Here is a 16,636-nt window from a genome sequence, read left to right as displayed (position 1 = left end):
CTTTGGGCTTCTGTGGCGCAACGGTTAGCGCGTTCGGCAGTTAACCGGAAGGTTGATGGTTCGAGCCCACCCGGGAGCGGTGTTGTGAGCTCTCACATGTAACGTAAAAAGCCAAAGTGTTTCCACAATACCCGACGACCATTTAGTTTTTGGGCTTCCGTGGCGCAATGGTTAGCGCGTTCGGCTGATAACCGAAAGGTTGGTGGTTCGAGCCCATCCGTGAGCGGTGTTGTGAGGTCTTAGATGTGACGTAAAAAGTCAAAGTTTTTCCACAATACCTGACGAACATTTAATTTTTGGGCTTCCGTGGCGCATTGGTTAGCGCGTTTGGCTGTTAACCGAAAGGTTGGTGGTTCGAGCCCACCCGGGAGCGGTGTTGTGAAATCTCAGATGTGACGTAAAAAGTCAAAGCTTTTCCACAATACCTGACGAACATTCAATTTTTGGGCTTCCGTGGCTCAATGGTTAGCGCGTTCGGCTGTTAACTAATAGGTTGGTGGTTCGAGTCCACCCGGGAGCGGAGTTGTGAAATCTCACAGGTATCGTAAAAATCCAAAGTTTTTCCACAATACCTGACGAACATTTAATCTTTGGGCTTCCGTTGCGCAATGGTTAACGCCGTCGGCTGTTAACCGAAAGGTTGGTGGTTCGAGCCCATCCGGGAGCGGTGTTGTGAGGTCTTAGATGTAACGTAAAATTCAGAGTTTTTTAAAAATACCTGACGAACATTTAATCTTTGGGCTTCCGTTGCACAATGGTTAACGCCGTCGGCTGTTAACCGAAAGGTTGGTGGTTCGAGCCCATCCGGGAGCGGTGTTGTGAGATCTTAGATGTAACGTAAAATTCAGAGTTTTTTAAAAATAACTGACGAACATTTAATTTTTGGTCTTCCGTGGCGCAATGGTTAGAGCGTTCAGCTGTTATTCAAAAGGTTTGTGGTTCGAGCCCATCCGGGAGCGGTGTTGTGAAGTCTCAGATGTGACGCAAAAAGTCAAAGTTTTTCCACAATACCTGACGAACATTTAATCTTTGGGCTTCCGTGGCGCAATGGTTAGCGCGTTCGGGTGTTAACCGAAAGGTTGGTGGTTCGAGCCCACCCGGGAGCGGTGTTGTGAGATCTCACATGTAACGTAAAAATCCAGAGTTTTTTAAAAATACCTGACGAACATTTAATCTTTGGGCTTCCGTGGCACAACGGTTAGCGCGTTCGGCTGTTAACCGAAAGGTTGGTGGTTCGAGCCCATCCGTGAGCGGTGTTGTGAGGTCTCAGATGTGACGTAAAAAGTCAAAGTTTTTCCAGATACCTGACGAACATTTAATTTTTTGGCTTCCGTGGCGCAATGGTTAGCGCGTTCGGCTGTTAACCGAAAGGTTGGTGGTTCGAGCCCACCCGGGAGCGGTGTTGTGAAATCTCACATGTAACGTAAAAATCCAAAGTTTTTCCACATACCTGACGAACATTTAATCGTTGGGCTTCCGTTGCGCAATGGTTAACGCTGTCGGCTGTTAACCAAAAGGTTGGTGGTTCGAGCCCATCCGGGAGCGGTAATGTGAGGTCTTAGATGTAACGTAAAATTCAGAGTTTTTTAAAAATACCTGACGAACATTTAATCTTAGGGCTTCCGTGGCGCAATGGTTAGCGCGTTCGGCTGTTAACCGAAAGGTTGGTGGTTCGAGCCCACCCGGGAGCGTTGTTGTGAGCTCTCACATGTAATGTAAAAAGCCAAAGTGTTCCACAATACCCGACGACCATTTAATTTTTGGGCTTCCGTGGCGCAATGGTTAGCGCGTTCGGCTGTTAACCGAAAGGTTGGTGGTTCGAGCCCATCCGTGAGCGGTGTAGTGAGGTCTCAGATGTGACGTAAAAAGTCAAAGTTTTTCTACAATACCTGACGAACATTTAATTTTTGGGCTTCCGTGAAGCAATAGTTAGCGCGTTCGGCTGTTAACCGAAAGGTTGGTGGTTCGAGCCCACCCGGGAGCGGTGTTGTGAAATCTCACATGTAACCTAAAAATCCAAAGTTTTTCCACAATACCTGACGAACATTTAATCTTTGGGCTTCCGTTGCACAATGGTTAACGCCGTCGGCTGTTAACCGAAAGGTTGGTGGTTCGAGCCCATCCGGGAGCGGTGTTGTGAGGTCTTAGATGTAACGTAAAATTCAGAGTTTTTTAAAAATAACTGACGAACATTTAATTTTTGGTCTTCCGTGGCGCAATGGTTAGAGCGTTCAGATGTTATTCAAAAGGTTTGTGGTTCGAGCCCATCCGGGAGCGGTGTTGTGAAGTCTCAGATGTGACGTAAAAAGTCAAAGTTTTTCCACAATACCTGACGAACATTTAATCTTTGGGCTTCCGTGGCGCAATGGTTAGCGCGTTCGTCTGTTAACCGAAAGGTTGGTGGTTCGAGCCCACCCGGGAGCGGTGTTGTGAGATCTCACATGTAACGTAAAAATCCAAAGTTTTTCCACAATACCTGACGAACATTTAATCTTTGGGCTTCCGTTGCACAATGGTTAACGCCGTCGGCTGTTAACCGAAAGGTTGGTGGTTCGAGCCCATCCGGGAGCGGTGTTGTGAGGTCTTAGATGTAACGTAAAATTCAGAGTTTTTTAAAAATAACTGACGAACATTTAATTTTTGGTCTTCCGTGGCGCAATGGTTAGAGCGTTCAGCTGTTATTCAAAAGGTTTGTGGTTCGAGCCCATCCGGGAGCGATGTTGTGAAGTCTCAGATGTGACGCAAAAAGTCAAAGTTTTTCCACAATACCTGACGAACATTTAATCTTTGGGCTTCCGTGGCGCAATGGTTAGCGCGTTCGTCTGTTAACCGAAAGGTTGGTGGTTCGAGCCCACCCGGGAGCGGTGTTGTGAGATCTCACATGTAACGTAAAAATCCAGAGTTTTTTAAAAATACCTGACGAACATTTAATCTTTGGGCTTCTGTGGCGCAATGGTTAGCCCGTTCGGCTCTTAACCGAAAGGTTGGTGGTTCGAGCCCACCCGGGAGCGGTGTTGTGAGCTCTTACATGTAACGTAAAAAGCCAAAGTGTTTCCACAATACCCGACGACCATTTAATTTTGGGGCTTCCGTGGCGCAATGGTTAGCGCGTTCGGCTGTTAACCGAAAGGTTGGTGGTTCGAGCCCACCCGGGAGCGGTGTTGTGAAATCTCACATGTAACGTAAAAATCCAAAGTTTTTCCACAGTACCAACGAACATTTAATATTTGGGCTTCCGTTGCGCAATGGTTAACGCCGTCGGCTGTTAACCGAAAGGTTGGTGGTTCGAGCCCATCCGGGAGCTGTGTTGTGAGGTGTTAGATGTAACGTAAAATTCAGAGTTTTTCCACAATACCTGAAGACCATTTAATTTTTGGGCTTCCGTTGCGCAATGGTTAGCGCGTTCGGCTGTTAACCGAAAGTTTGGTGGTTAGAGCCCACGCTGGAGCGTTAGTGTGAAGTGTTATAAGTAACATAAAAAGTCAAAGTTTTTCCACCATACTTGACAACATTTTAAATTATAAGCTTCGGTGGCGCAATGGTTAGCGCGTTCGGCTGTTAACCGAAAGGTTGGTGGTTCGAGCCCACCCGGGAGCGGTGTTGTGAGGTGTCAGATGTAACTTAAAAAGTCAAAGTTTTTCCACAATACCTGACGGCCATTTAATTTTTAGGCTTCTGTGGCGCGATGGTTAGGTTAGGGCGTTCGGCTGTTAACCGAAAGGTTGGTGGTTAGATCCCACGCTGGAGTGTTGGTGTGACATGTTTTAAGTAACATAAAAAGTCAAAGTTTTTCCACCATACTTGACAACATTTTAAATTATAAGCTTCCGTGGCGCAATGCTTAGTGCGTTCGGTCGTTAAACGAAAGGTTGGTGGTTCGAGCCCATCCGGGAGCGGTGTTGTGAGGTCTCAGATGTAACGTAAAAAGTCAAAGTTTTTCCACAATACCTGACGAAAATTTAATCTTTGGGCTTCCGTGGCGCAATGGTTAGCGCGTTCGGCTGTTAACCGAAAGGTTGGTGGTTCGAGCCCACCCGGGAGCGGTGTTATGAGGTGTCAATGTAACGCAAAATATAAAAGTATTTCCACAATACCTGACGACCATTTAATTTTTAGGCTTCCGTGGCGTAATGGCTGGCTCGTTAGGCTGTAATCCGAAAGGTTGGTGGTTCGAGCCCATCCGGGAGCGGTGTAGTGAGGTCTCAGATGTAACGTAAAAAGCCAAAGTTTTTCCACAATACCTGACGACCATTTAATTTTTGGGCTTCGGTGGCGCAATGGTTAGCGCGTTCGGCTGTTAACCGAAAGGTTGGTGGTTCGAGCCCACCCGGGAGCGGTGTAGTGAGGTGTCAGATGTAACTTAAAAAGTCAAAGTTTTTCCACAATACCTGACGACCACATAATTTCCGGGCATCTGTGGCGCCATGGTTAGCGCGTTCGGCTGTTAACCAAAAGGTTTGTGGTTCGAGCCCACCCGGGAGCGTAGGTGTGTAGTTTTATAAGTAACGTAAAAAGTCAAAGTTTTTCCACAATACCTGACAACATTTTAAATTCTAAGCTTCTGTGTCGCAATGCTTAGTGCGTTCGGCTGTTAACCGAAAGGTTGGTTGTTCGAGCCCATCCGGGAGCGGTGTAGTGAGGTCTCAGATGTAACGTAAAAAGCCAAAGTTTTCCCACAATACCTGACGACCATTTAATTTTTGGGCTTCGGTGGCGCAATGGTTAGCGCGTTCGGCTGTTAACAGAAAGGTTGTTGGTTCGAGCCCACCCGGGAGCGGCGTTATGAGGTGTCAATGTAACGCAAAATATAAAAGTATTTCCACAATACCTGATGAACATTTAATTTTTAGGCTTCCGTGGCGTAATGGCTGGCTCGTTAGGCTGTAATCCGAAAGGTTGGTGGTTCGAGGCCATCCGGGAGCGGTGTAGTGAGGTCTCAGATGTAACGTAAAAAGCCAAAGTTTTTCCACAATACCTGACGACCATTTAATTTTTGAGCTTGGTGGTGGTTAGCGCGTTCGGCTGTTAACCGAAAGGTTGGTGGTTCAAGCCTACCCGGGAACGGTTGTTCTAATGTTTTATAAGTAACGTAAAAAGTCAATGTTTTTCCACAATACCTGACGGCCATTTAATTTTTAGGCTTCCGTGGCGCGATGGTTAGGTTAGCGCGTTCGGCTGTTAACCAAACGGTTTGTGGTTCGAGCCCACCCGGGAGCGTAGGTGTGTAGTTTTATAAGTAACGTAAAAAGTCAAAGTTTTTCCACAATACCTGACAACATTTTAAATTCTAAGCTTCTGTGTCGCAATGCTTAGTGCGTTCGGCTGTTAACCGAAAGGTTGGTTGTTCGAGCCCATCCGGGAGCGGTGTAGTGAGGTCTCAGATGTAACGTAAAAAGCCAAAGTTTTTCCACAATACCTGACGACCATTTAATTTTTGGGCTTCGGTGGCGCAATGGTTAGCGCGTTCAGCTGTTAACAGAAAGGTTGGTGGTTCGAGCCCACCCGGGAGCGGTGTTGTGAGGTGTTAGATGTAACGTAAAATTCAGAGTTTTTCCACAATACCTGAAGACCATTTAATTTTTGGGCTTCCGTTGCGCAATGGTTAGCGCGTTCGGCTGTTAACCGAAAGGTTGGTGGTTAGAGCCCACGCTGGAGCGTTAGTGTGAAGTGTTATAGGTAACATAAAAAGTCAAAGTTTTTCCACCATACTTGACAACATTTTAAATTATAAGCTTCGGTGGCGCAATGGTTAGCGCGTTCGGCTGTTAACCGAAAGGTTGGTGGTTCGAGCCCACCCGGGAGCGGTGTTGTGAGGTGTCAGTTGTAACTTAAAAAGTCAAAGTTTTTCCACAATACCTGACGGCCATTTTTTTTTTAGGCTTCTGTGGCGCGATGGTTAGGTTAGGGCGTTCGGCTGTTAACCGAAAGGTTGGTGGTTAGATCCCACGCTGGAGCGTTAGTTTGACATGTTTTAAGTAACATAAAAAGTCAAAGTTTTTCCACCATACTTGACAACATTTTAAATTATAAGCTTCCGTGGCGCAATGCTTAGTGCGTTCGGCCGTTAAACGAAAGGTTGGTGGTTCGAGCCCATCCGGGAGCGGTGTTGTGAGGTCTCAGATGTAACGTAAAAAGTCAAAGTTTTTCCACAATACCTGACGAACATTTAATCTTTGGGCTTCCGTGGCGCAATGGTTAGCGCGTTCGGCTGTTAACCGAAAGGTTGTTGGTTCGAGCCCACCCGGGAGCGTTAGTGTGAAGTGTTATAAGTAACATAAAAAGTCAAAGTTTTTCCACCATACTTGACAACATTTTAAATTATAAGCTTCGGTGGCGCAATGGTTAGCGCGTTCGGCTGTTAACCGAAAGGTTGGTGGTTCGAGCCCACCCGGGAGCGGTGTTGTGAGGTGTCAGATGTAACTTAAAAAGTCAAAGTTTTTCCACAATACCTGACGGCCATTTAATTTTTAGGCTTCTGTGGCGCGATGGTTAGGTTAGGGCGTTCGGCTGTTAACCGAAAGGTTGGTGGTTAGATCCCACGCTGGAGCGTTAGTGTGACATGTTTTAAGTAACATAAAAAGTCAAAGTTTTTCCACCATACTTGACAACATTTTAAATTATAAGCTTCCGTGGCGCAATGCTTAGTGCGTTCGGCCGTTTAACGAAAGGTTGGTGGTTCGAGCCCATCCGGGAGCGGTGTTGTGAGGTCTCAGCTCAGATGTAACGTAAAAAGTCAAAGTTTTTCCACAATACCTGACGAACATTTAATCTTTGGGCTTCCGTGGCGCAATGGTTAGCGCGTTCGGCTGTTAACCGAAAGGTTGGTGGTTCGAGCCCACCCGGGAGCGGTGTTATGAGGTGCAGATGTAACGCAAAATATAAAAGTATTTCCACAATACCTGACGACCATTTAATTTTTGGGGTTCGGTGGCGCAATGGTAAGCGCCTTCGGCTGTTAACCGAAAGGTTGGTGGTTCGAACCCACCCGGGAGCGGTGTTATGAGGTGTCAGATGTAACGCAAAATATAAAAGTATTTCCACAATATCTGACGACCATTTAATTTTTAGGCTTCTGTGGCGCGATGGTTAGGTTAGGGCGTTCGGCTGTTAACCGAAAGGTTGGTGGTTAGATCCCACGCTGGAGCGTTAGTGTGACATGTTTTAAGTAACATAAAAAGTCAAAGTTTTTCCACCATACTTGACAACATTTTAAATTATAAGCTTCCGTGGCGCAATGCTTAGTGCGTTCGGCCGTTTAACGAAAGGTTGGTGGTTCGAGCCCATCCGGGAGCGGTGTTGTGAGGTCTCAGCTCAAATGTAACGTAAAAAGTCAAAGTTTTTCCACAATACCTGACGAACATTTAATCTTTGGGCTTCCGTGGCGCAATGGTTAGCGCGTTCGGCTGTTAACCGAAAGGTTGGTGGTTCGAGCCCACCCGGGAGCGGTGTTATGAGGTGCAGATGTAACGCAAAATATAAAAGTATTTCCACAATACCTGACGACCATTTAATTTTTGGGGTTCGGTGGCGCAATGGTAAGCGCCTTCGGCTGTTAACCGAAAGGTTGGTGGTTCGAACCCACCCGGGAGCGGTGTTATGAGGTGTCAGATGTAACGCAAAATATAAAAGTATTTCCACAATATCTGACGACCATTTAATTTTTAGGCTTCCGTGGCGTTATGGCTGGCTCGTTCGGCTGTAATCCGAAAGGTTGGTGGTTCGAGCCCATCCGGGAACGGTGTAGTGAGGTCTCAGATGTAACGTAAAAAGCCAAAGTTTTCCCACAATACCTGACGACCTTTTAATTTTTGGGCTTCGTTGGCGCAATGGTTAGCGCGTTCGGCTGTTAACCGAAAGGTTGGTGGTTCGAGCCCACCCGGGAGCGGTGTTGAGAGGTGTCAGATGTAACTTAAGAAGTCATAGTTTTTCCACAATATCTGACGGCCATTTAATTTTTAGGCTTCTGTGGCGCGATGGTTAGGTTAGGGCGTTTGGCTGTTAACCGAAAGGTTGGTGGTTAGATCCCACGCTCGAGAGTTAGTGTGAAATGTTTTAAGTAACATAAAAAGTCTAAGTTTTTCCACCATACTTGACAACATTTTTAATTCTAAGCTTCCGTGGCGCAATGCTTAGTGCGTTCAGCCGTTAACCGATAGGGTGGTGGTTCGAGCCCATCCGGGAGCGGTGTTGTGAGGTCTCAGATGTGACGTAAAAAGTCAAAGTTTTTCCACAATACCTGAAGACCATTTAATTTTTGGGCTTCCGTTGCGCAATGGTTAGCGCTTTCGGCTTTTAACCGAAAGGTTGGTGGTTAGAGCCCACCCGGGAGCGGTGTTGTGAGGTGTCGGATGTAACTTAAAAAGTCAAAGTTTTTCCACAATACCTGACGGCCATTTAATTTTTATGCTTCTGTGGCGCGATGGTTAGGTTAGCGCGTTCGGCTGTTAACCGAAAGGTTGGTGGTTAGAACCCACGCTGGAGCCTTAGTGTGAAGTGTTCTAAGTAACATAAAAAGTCAAAGTTTTTCCACCATACTTGACAACGTTTTAAATTATAAGCTTCGGTGGCGCAATGGTTAGCGCGTTCGGCTGTTAACCGAAAGGTTGGTGGTTCGAGCCCACCCGGGAGCGGTGTTATGAGGTGTCAGATGTAACGCAAAATATAAAAGTTTTTCCACAATACCTGACGACCATTTAATTTTTAGGCTTCCGTGGCGTAATGGCTGGCTCGTTCGGCTGTAATCCGAAAGGTTGGTGGTTCGAGCCCATCCGGGAACGGTATAGTGAGGTCTCAGATGTAACGTAAAAAGCCAATGTTTTTCCACAATACCTGACGAACATTTAATTTTTGGGCTTCCGTGGCGCAATGGTTAGCGCGTTCGGCTGTTAACCGAAAGGTTGGTGGTTCGAGCCCAACCGGGAGCGGTGTTGTGAAATCTCACATGTAACGTAAAAATCTAAAGTTTTTCCACAATACCTGACGAACATTTAATAGTTGGGCTTCCGTTGCGCAATGGTTAACGCTGTCGGCTGTTAACCGAAAGGTGGTGGTTCGAGCCCATCCGGGAGCGCTGTTGTGAGGTCTTAGATGTAACGTAAAATTCAGAGTTTTTTAAAAATACCTGACGAACATTTAATCTTAGGGCTTCCGTGGTGCAATGGTTAGCGCGTTTAGCTGTTATTCAAAAGGTTTGTGGTTCGAGCCCATCCGGGAGCGGTGTTGTGAAGTCTCAGATGTGTCGTAAAAAGTCAGATCTTTTCCACGATACCTGACGTCCATTTCATTTCTGAGCTTCCTTGGCTCGAAGGTTAGCGCTAACGCGTAAACTAAAAGTACTGTGCAAAGATGCCCCACCTATGTTAAAGGCAGCCTTGCCAGTAGGTGCGCAACGGATTACTTTCGCTTGCGATGGATTACTCCCAGGTTGTTTGTTGTAAAACCTTGACACAGATTCAAATATAGCACTAATCAAAAGACTTTCCCCCACACCAGCGCCCCCTGTAACAAAGAGGCGCAACGGAGTTTCTTTGCTTTTTACATGATACAAAACATGGTAATATATCTCTTTTTTTTTAATTCAATTTTCTAAGAAGGGCGTTGTACTCAGAGTCATTAATTAAGGTAATTGACGGAGCAACAGTATTTTCGGCATTGCCATCAATAATTTCTCTATTAATATTTCCTACAGGTTCTTGAACCGTATTAATTAAAAAATCGGAATCATCCATAGCTAAAGATCTATCAACTTCATTTCTATGTTCTAATTCAGGCTGGATATTAGTAACATCCACTTGAATTTCTCCATTTTCAAAATCAGCTACAGCCTGTTCTACGGCTTCTTCGTCAATTTCATTGTGAAATTCTTTCCTAACTTCATTAATAGTTTCGCGACAAAGCTCATATTCTGATTTCATATCCTTTGTCAAAATATCATTACTTTCATCGCGCCAAGGCTTAAACAACATTAATTGTTCACGATAAAAGTTATCGGGATCTTTTTCTAAATTGAATTTTCTGTACCGAATAATTTTAGCACGGCCACGTTTCCTAATAAACCCTGATTCATCTTTAAGTTTCAGCCATTTACCACAAGCTTCAACCTCATTGCTCTCTCCCTCATCAACATGATCGTGGGCGGCTTTAGTCACTCTACGGGCTTTGGAATATTCGTACCAGGCACCAAATTGAGCTAACGTTATTAACTCTAGTTCCTCTGGCCTTTGAACATAATGTTCTAGCATCCCAGAGGCAAAAACATTATTACTGTCTGCTGGTAGTTCTTCAAGTTCAGATTGACTCTTAAGATTGTGTACACGATTTTCAGGGGCATTGGCTGCACCTGGACACAGGAATTTGTAAACCACAGTAAGCCGCTTCCTGAGCGCTTACCTCGTGGGCATTCAAGAACTGATTAGCAATTAGTTTCAACTTCTGTTTTACTGAACATTTATGATTTTTTGCCTGTTTAGAAGCTTCGCGCAGAAGCAAAGACATCCCTCTTTGAGACTTTCCTATATATGATACAATATACATAACCAGTGCGTAAGCATCAAGAACGAATTGAATGTCCATATTCGCCTGCCAAAGACGCAAAGCGCACGGATTGTAAGGATTAACTCTAGTATCTTTAGGGTGTCTTTTCAACAAAACTGTTTTCCTTTTGAGGTCATAAGTAACGGCAGAAATATATTCCACTTCTGACCAACCCAACTTAGCTAGCAACTCCTCAAAACTATCTACCCAAAACTCTTTTTCTTTCGATTGCAACATCTCATACAATCTCTTTGACCTTGCCTTACATCTGAGTTCTTCCTGTACGCTACCAAGCTCTCTTAAACTAGGGTCGTAAATTATGGTTCTGGGCATAGGTGGAAACGGGATTCCAAAACGACAAACGGAATTATTATCGACCTTCTTTCTACAAGTCGTTGTGTGTTTGTGAATTTGTAATCGTGTTAACAAATCTAAATGTTCGTCATTGTGCTCAGCAGCACAAGAAATAACATTATCAATAAATTCCTCTACTTCCTTAACATTTGAGAGATCATTTTTAAGTTTTGGAGCATCTTTTATCCAAATCAAACCATGTTGGTGGGGCGAACCTCTTTGCTGTATTTCAACTCTAAAATAATAGTCTTCTATAACGCCAAGAGGACCTAATTTCTGTAACGCCTTAAGCAAAGCCCGAAAACGGTGGTCAAAATATCTAGCGCAAGTAACAGGATCATCCTGAATCAATTTTGCCCTTTCCAAAAAACTTAAATTATTAATATCATCGTTAGGTAAACTCTCCTGCCCAGAGGTTAGTCTCAAAATATTCAGTAGCTCAGGCCATTTACTTTCGGCAGCCGAAAACGTTATGAAAAAGGTAGCCGTACCAAGCTGTCTAATCATACCCATCAATTCCTTTTGTCTGTGTTGCCAATAAGAAGGCGAGCTCTGTAGTCTTTCTAAAACCCTAAAACCATCATCCTGCTTAATTAAAGCATCAAGAGAACCTGCAGAGGCTAAAAGTCCAGCAGTATAATTCGACCCATCTGTTCTTTTAGTTTTCCTCATGCAAACCTGTATAGATTGACTAACTTTCAAGGTTTCCAATTTGACAAAAGAGTAAAACAATTTCGAAGGATTTTTAGCACAGCGCCTATCAATATTACGAAGCTCCCATTTAAAAATATCACCAAAACTTCCCTTAACCTTAAGGTTCATTTTTTGACCCACGTAAATGCTCGGGAATGACAATTCTTCCGCATCCTCGTCAAAGAGTAACGACATTGGGGTTTGACCTTCACCAGGAGAAAACTTAACATGCATGGTATTACTTGGCAAGAAATTACTTAAAGAAACTAATAATGTGTCTTGATTCCCAACTGTTAACGAACTACTTTCGTTGGGTTCTTTCCACATATCATCGCTATCATTCTCTGCGTTTATTGGCGCTACTGGATTATCTCCTGATACATCAACTTGATTTACCTGACGGTCATTTTCGTCAACAATAAATTCAAGTTCTTCAGGAATGGGGTCTAATATTTCACTCTTAACGGTAATTCCATGTTTAACATACAAAGGCGTTCTTACCAGAACGTTCAGGGCCTCTAAAATGACTTTGGGTCTCTAAGTTTCGTACAAATAGGGTGTGTTATACTGCATTCTTCTCATAAACTCAATTTGAATAGTATCCGTGTCTCGAGGTAACCTGGGTAAAACCGAGGCGGTGGACTCGACATTTATAGGGACGTTAACCACATTTCCTTTAATACCACGTTGTTGGTCACACCCTAACCTTCGTATTTGCATGAATGGTATTCGTGGTGATATCATTCTTTCTTCTAAATTACTTATGTTACTTAATTGCGCAGGTATTTCAGGAAACACAAATCCATTTTCCCTTGAAAATTTTGGAATTTGCTTTCTCTTAACGCTTTTAGAACAAGTACTACACAAAAATATTTCATCATTCAACTCTCTTTGCTCAATACCAGGGACTGACAAAAAATCTATGGACTTTACAATGGTGCCAGATAACTTAAAAAAAGATTTGAACATCCTTCACACGGTCACGTTGGGCCATCTTTTATGCTATCAAAATAGGTCTGCTCTATAAGCGAGGGGTTTGCTCGCCTATCTGCGGCTGAAGATCTTTGTCTAGCACGTTCAACATCCCTATACTCGGGATCTTGGCGTTTAGCCGCCATACCTGTCTGGTTTCTAGCACGTTCAACATCTCTAAACTCGGGATCTTGGCGTTTAGCAGCCTTACAAGCCTGGTTTCTATCACGTTCAACATCTCTATACTCGGGACCTTGGCGTTTAGCCGCCATACCTGTCTGGTTTCTAGCACGTTCAACATCTCTAAACTCGGGATCTTGGCGTTTAGCAGCCTTACAAGCCTGGTTTCTATCACGTTCAACATCTCTATACTCGGGATCTTGGCGTTTAGCCGCCTTACCCGTCTGGTTTCTACCACGTTCAACATCTCTATACTCGAGATCTTGGCGTTTAGCCGCCTTACCCGTCTGGTTTCTACCACGTTCAACATCTCTATACTCGAGATCTTGGCGTTTAGCCGCCTTACAAGTCTGGTTTCTAGCACGTTCAACATCTCTAAACTCGGGATCTTGGCGTTTAGCAGCCTTACAAGCCTGGTTTCTATCACGTTCAACATCTCTATACTCGGGATCTTGACGTTTAGCCGACTTATACAATTGGTTTCTGGCACGTTCTCTTTCCCTATAATTTGGATCTTGGCGTTCAGTAGCCTTACTTATCTGATTTCTTACACGTTCGCTTGCTTTATACCTTTCATCAACCCTTATTAATTTCTTGGTAAATATACCACCCTGATTTTCAATTTCACAATGTGACTCATTCTCTCGCTTTTTCCCCTTACCTAGCGACTCTCTCTTATTGCGTTCTTCATTTTGTCTCAAGATTCTTAATCTTTCTAAGGGATAGACATTACCATGGGACGTACAAGGTACTTGTTCATCGCCCTCGATTATTTCACTAATATTAGCATTATCATTTTGTACATTATTGGGTTCCTCATTAATAGATATGCCTACGCTTACAGTACTTTCAATAGAGCTTTTATTTAATGCATCATCTTTCGCAGAATCATGGCCAACTGGCCTCGCGGTAGGACCAAAATTGGGTTTGCTAGATCCTGTTCCCGAAACAGCCTTTTTTCAGCTGCTAACACTCTTCTCCTTTCATTTTCTCGTTTCCTAATTTCAGGATCTGACCTTTTTGCCCTCATTCTTTCCCTCGCTTTACGTTTCCTGATTTCCTCTTTACTTAAATTATTATCTTCCTCCATTTTATTATTCATTTTATTATTCAGTTAAATACTCACAAAGATCCGCAAAAGCAATCCCCTTGCAAGACTCTGTAACGTTTGAAATATTATTTTCCGAAGAAAGTTATTACAGAAGATTGAATTATAAAGTACTACCTTTGAAATTCAAATAAAGAATGATAAAAGTGCGTAAAAAAGGTCTTTCACAAATAGGGGGCGTATAAACTAAACAGCATTTGTTTATATTTAAAAAATATACATTGCCAATAACACTTTTTAGACACAATAGTGGAAGTTTTAGTCTCATTTAAAACATGTAAAACAATTATCTCAATAACAATACCTAGCAATCTTAGCACCAAAATATTTTTTGATACAAAATAAATGTTCTATATTCTTCATTTTTGAAAATATATTTTTAAGCGTTTTTTATGATTACTCTCTACACCTACACTTATCTAACAAGGAGTATAAATCCACAAGTGGAAGCGGTGTTTTTATTGAAAATATATATTTTTAAGCGTTTATCATTACGCTCTACAGCTACACTAATCTTACACAAACAAGGAGTACTATAAACCCACTACTGGAAGCGGTATTTTTATTCAAACGTAAAACAATTTCGCTTAAGCTTAACATCTCTAGGAATCGGTAAAAATGTCTCTATCACTCCTCGGTAACTGTATGCGCAGGATTTTACGACATTGTAACTCAAATTCATCTGATTATGTTTTAACAAGGTTAAATCTAACTGGGAATAAGATGAAAGGAGTAGAAGCTTATCGGTATTAGGAAATATGAAATTTTATCTTAACAGTTCGTTAAATCATAAGTTTATAACGAAAAAACGCGGAAGGGGAAAACGAGCAGACAACAGCGAATTTTGGGGGTGCCAAAGTTGAACTTCCACTCGAAACGCAATGAGAAAGTGGATAAAATAATGCCATCAGCTATTTAACTGCGTCGATATATTTAACGACTTGACCCATGACATGCCCTTAACACTGGCTTCTATGAATCCTATTTATTCTTGGATGCTAGGAAACTTGGTAGACGTAACAAGTACCAAGTACCCAAGCATCCTTCAATAAACGTCTGGCAACATTGTGGTACGCATGGTACAACTAAAAAATAGGATGTGTATTTATCTTTCGACTCACTCCAAGCCGTTAAGCCCTCATTACAGAGGATTTGAAACACTATCGTAATTCATAGTGTCTCGAATCTCTACGTTCCTGTCCGTTATGAACAGTGCTGAGAGAATGATACATCAGAAAGAGCCATTCAAATCGAATTGCCGAAAATATTATCCATATTTTCATTTCATATTACAAAGAAAATAAATTATTATGGTTCTGTGAGGAGCTTCCTATTTTGGTTGTTGTTTTCAAAAATATATCGCAAAGCACAGGCCTTGATGGATACAGGAGGCAATGATTTATCGACTTCGGTACTTGAGAGGTTTATCTTTAATATTTAAATAAATATAATTATTTTTAATTATTTTAATCGCCAGTAAATAACTTTAAAAATAGTTAAATCGTTTAAAATAAAGTTGTTCCTATTATCTTTCGAAACTTTGCTAATATTGACGTTTAAAGTGAAGGGTACCCCTCTTGCCCGCTTTTTTCAAATTTTGGGATATATATACGATTCGTTTCCATTATAATAATAGATAAAAACGCATTCGCGTGAACCGATGGTGGAAGCCCTGCCATTGGGAGGCTAGACGTTTCTCGTAACCCTAGCCGATCGCCGCGTATATCTTGAAACCAATAATAGATAAAAACGCATTCGCGTGAAACGATGGTGGAAGCCCTGCCATTGGGAGGCTAGACGTTTCTCGTAACCCTAGCCGATCGCCGCGTATATCTTGAAACCAAACGGTGACGAAGGAAAAGAAGCCGGAATGGACTGACTGGCGTCTATGTGGAATGGACAAAGACCTGAAGATGGTGGTTCATAGAAGCTGGTGTCAATGTGGAATTGACGAAGAACAGAAGATGGTGGTGCATAGAAGCTGGTGCAAGGTGAAATTGACGAAGATCAGAAGATGTTTGTGCTAGGAAGCTAGCAAGTACAGACTAGTGTCCATGTGGAGTGGACGAAAACCAAAGCTGGTGGTGTTGGAACTCAAGTAGAATAGCCAGGGGAGACAAACCCAAATTTCCGTGAACTGTCAATGCAGTCCGGAAATTGGGAACACGTTTGCTCCGATACGCAAACTGCGAACGCGGTCACGTGGGGTCTGACAGACAGAAAGACAGACAGACACACAGACACGGCCGGTGTAATACCTCTCCGTGACATACGTCACTCGGATTGGTAAAAATCAGTTTTTAAGTGTTTTTTAAAATTCTACCAATTTAACCTTCGTTCAGGGGGCTCGGTGGCGCAATGGTAGCGCTTCTGAAACCAAATCAGAAGGCTGCGTGTTCGAATCACGTCCGGGTCAAAGAGAGAATAAAAGTCAGTTTTTAAGTTGTTTTCAGAATTCTACCAATTAAACCTTCGTAAAGGGGGCTCGGTGGCGCAATGGTAGCGCGTCTGACTCCAGAACAGAAGGCTGCGTGTTCGAATCACGTCCGGGTCGAACAAATAATAAAGGTTAGTTTTTACGTTGTTTATAGAAATTCTACCAATTAAACCTTCGTAAAGGGGACTCGGTGGCTCAATTGTAGCGCGTCTGACTCCAGATCAGAAGGCTGCGTTTTCGAATCATGTCCGGGTCAAACAAATAATAAAGGTTAGTTTTTACATTGTTTATAGAAATTCTACCAATTAAACCGTCAGGGGGCTCGGTGGCGCAATGGTAGCGCGTCGGACACCAGATCA

The 16,636-nt window shown here is 43.2% G+C and overlaps 9 non-coding genes across 9 annotated transcripts; all 9 read left to right on the top strand.

Moving 5' to 3' along the window:
- Positions 1 to 153: 153 nt before the first annotated feature.
- Positions 154 to 226, top strand: TRNAI-GAU (transfer RNA isoleucine (anticodon GAU)). Its single transcript has one exon. It is a non-coding gene; the product is annotated as a tRNA-Ile (tRNA).
- Positions 227 to 1,326: 1,100 nt separating this feature from the next.
- TRNAN-GUU (transfer RNA asparagine (anticodon GUU)) lies at positions 1,327 to 1,399 on the top strand. Its single transcript has one exon. It is a non-coding gene; the product is annotated as a tRNA-Asn (tRNA).
- Positions 1,400 to 1,618: 219 nt separating this feature from the next.
- On the top strand, positions 1,619 to 1,691 carry TRNAN-GUU (transfer RNA asparagine (anticodon GUU)). Its single transcript has one exon. It is a non-coding gene; the product is annotated as a tRNA-Asn (tRNA).
- A 1,247-nt stretch (positions 1,692 to 2,938) lies between these two features.
- Positions 2,939 to 3,011, top strand: TRNAK-CUU (transfer RNA lysine (anticodon CUU)). The gene has a single exon. It is a non-coding gene; the product is annotated as a tRNA-Lys (tRNA).
- A 74-nt stretch (positions 3,012 to 3,085) lies between these two features.
- On the top strand, positions 3,086 to 3,158 carry TRNAN-GUU (transfer RNA asparagine (anticodon GUU)). Its single transcript has one exon. It is a non-coding gene; the product is annotated as a tRNA-Asn (tRNA).
- An 812-nt stretch (positions 3,159 to 3,970) lies between these two features.
- Positions 3,971 to 4,043, top strand: TRNAN-GUU (transfer RNA asparagine (anticodon GUU)). The gene has a single exon. It is a non-coding gene; the product is annotated as a tRNA-Asn (tRNA).
- A 2,732-nt stretch (positions 4,044 to 6,775) lies between these two features.
- Positions 6,776 to 6,848, top strand: TRNAN-GUU (transfer RNA asparagine (anticodon GUU)). Its single transcript has one exon. It is a non-coding gene; the product is annotated as a tRNA-Asn (tRNA).
- A 524-nt stretch (positions 6,849 to 7,372) lies between these two features.
- TRNAN-GUU (transfer RNA asparagine (anticodon GUU)) lies at positions 7,373 to 7,445 on the top strand. Its single transcript has one exon. It is a non-coding gene; the product is annotated as a tRNA-Asn (tRNA).
- Positions 7,446 to 16,322: 8,877 nt separating this feature from the next.
- On the top strand, positions 16,323 to 16,394 carry TRNAW-CCA (transfer RNA tryptophan (anticodon CCA)). The gene has a single exon. It is a non-coding gene; the product is annotated as a tRNA-Trp (tRNA).
- The last annotated feature ends 242 nt before the right edge of the window (positions 16,395 to 16,636 follow it).

The sequence above is a fragment of the Phalangium opilio genome, unplaced genomic scaffold (genome assembly GCF_054372755.1).
Source record: "Phalangium opilio isolate 3A_F unplaced genomic scaffold, DU_Popi_V2 ptg000352l_1, whole genome shotgun sequence".
Taxonomy (NCBI): domain Eukaryota; kingdom Metazoa; phylum Arthropoda; class Arachnida; order Opiliones; family Phalangiidae; genus Phalangium; species Phalangium opilio.
The sequence above is the reverse complement of the archived record's forward strand: the minus strand, read 5'-3'. Positions and strand labels throughout refer to the sequence as shown.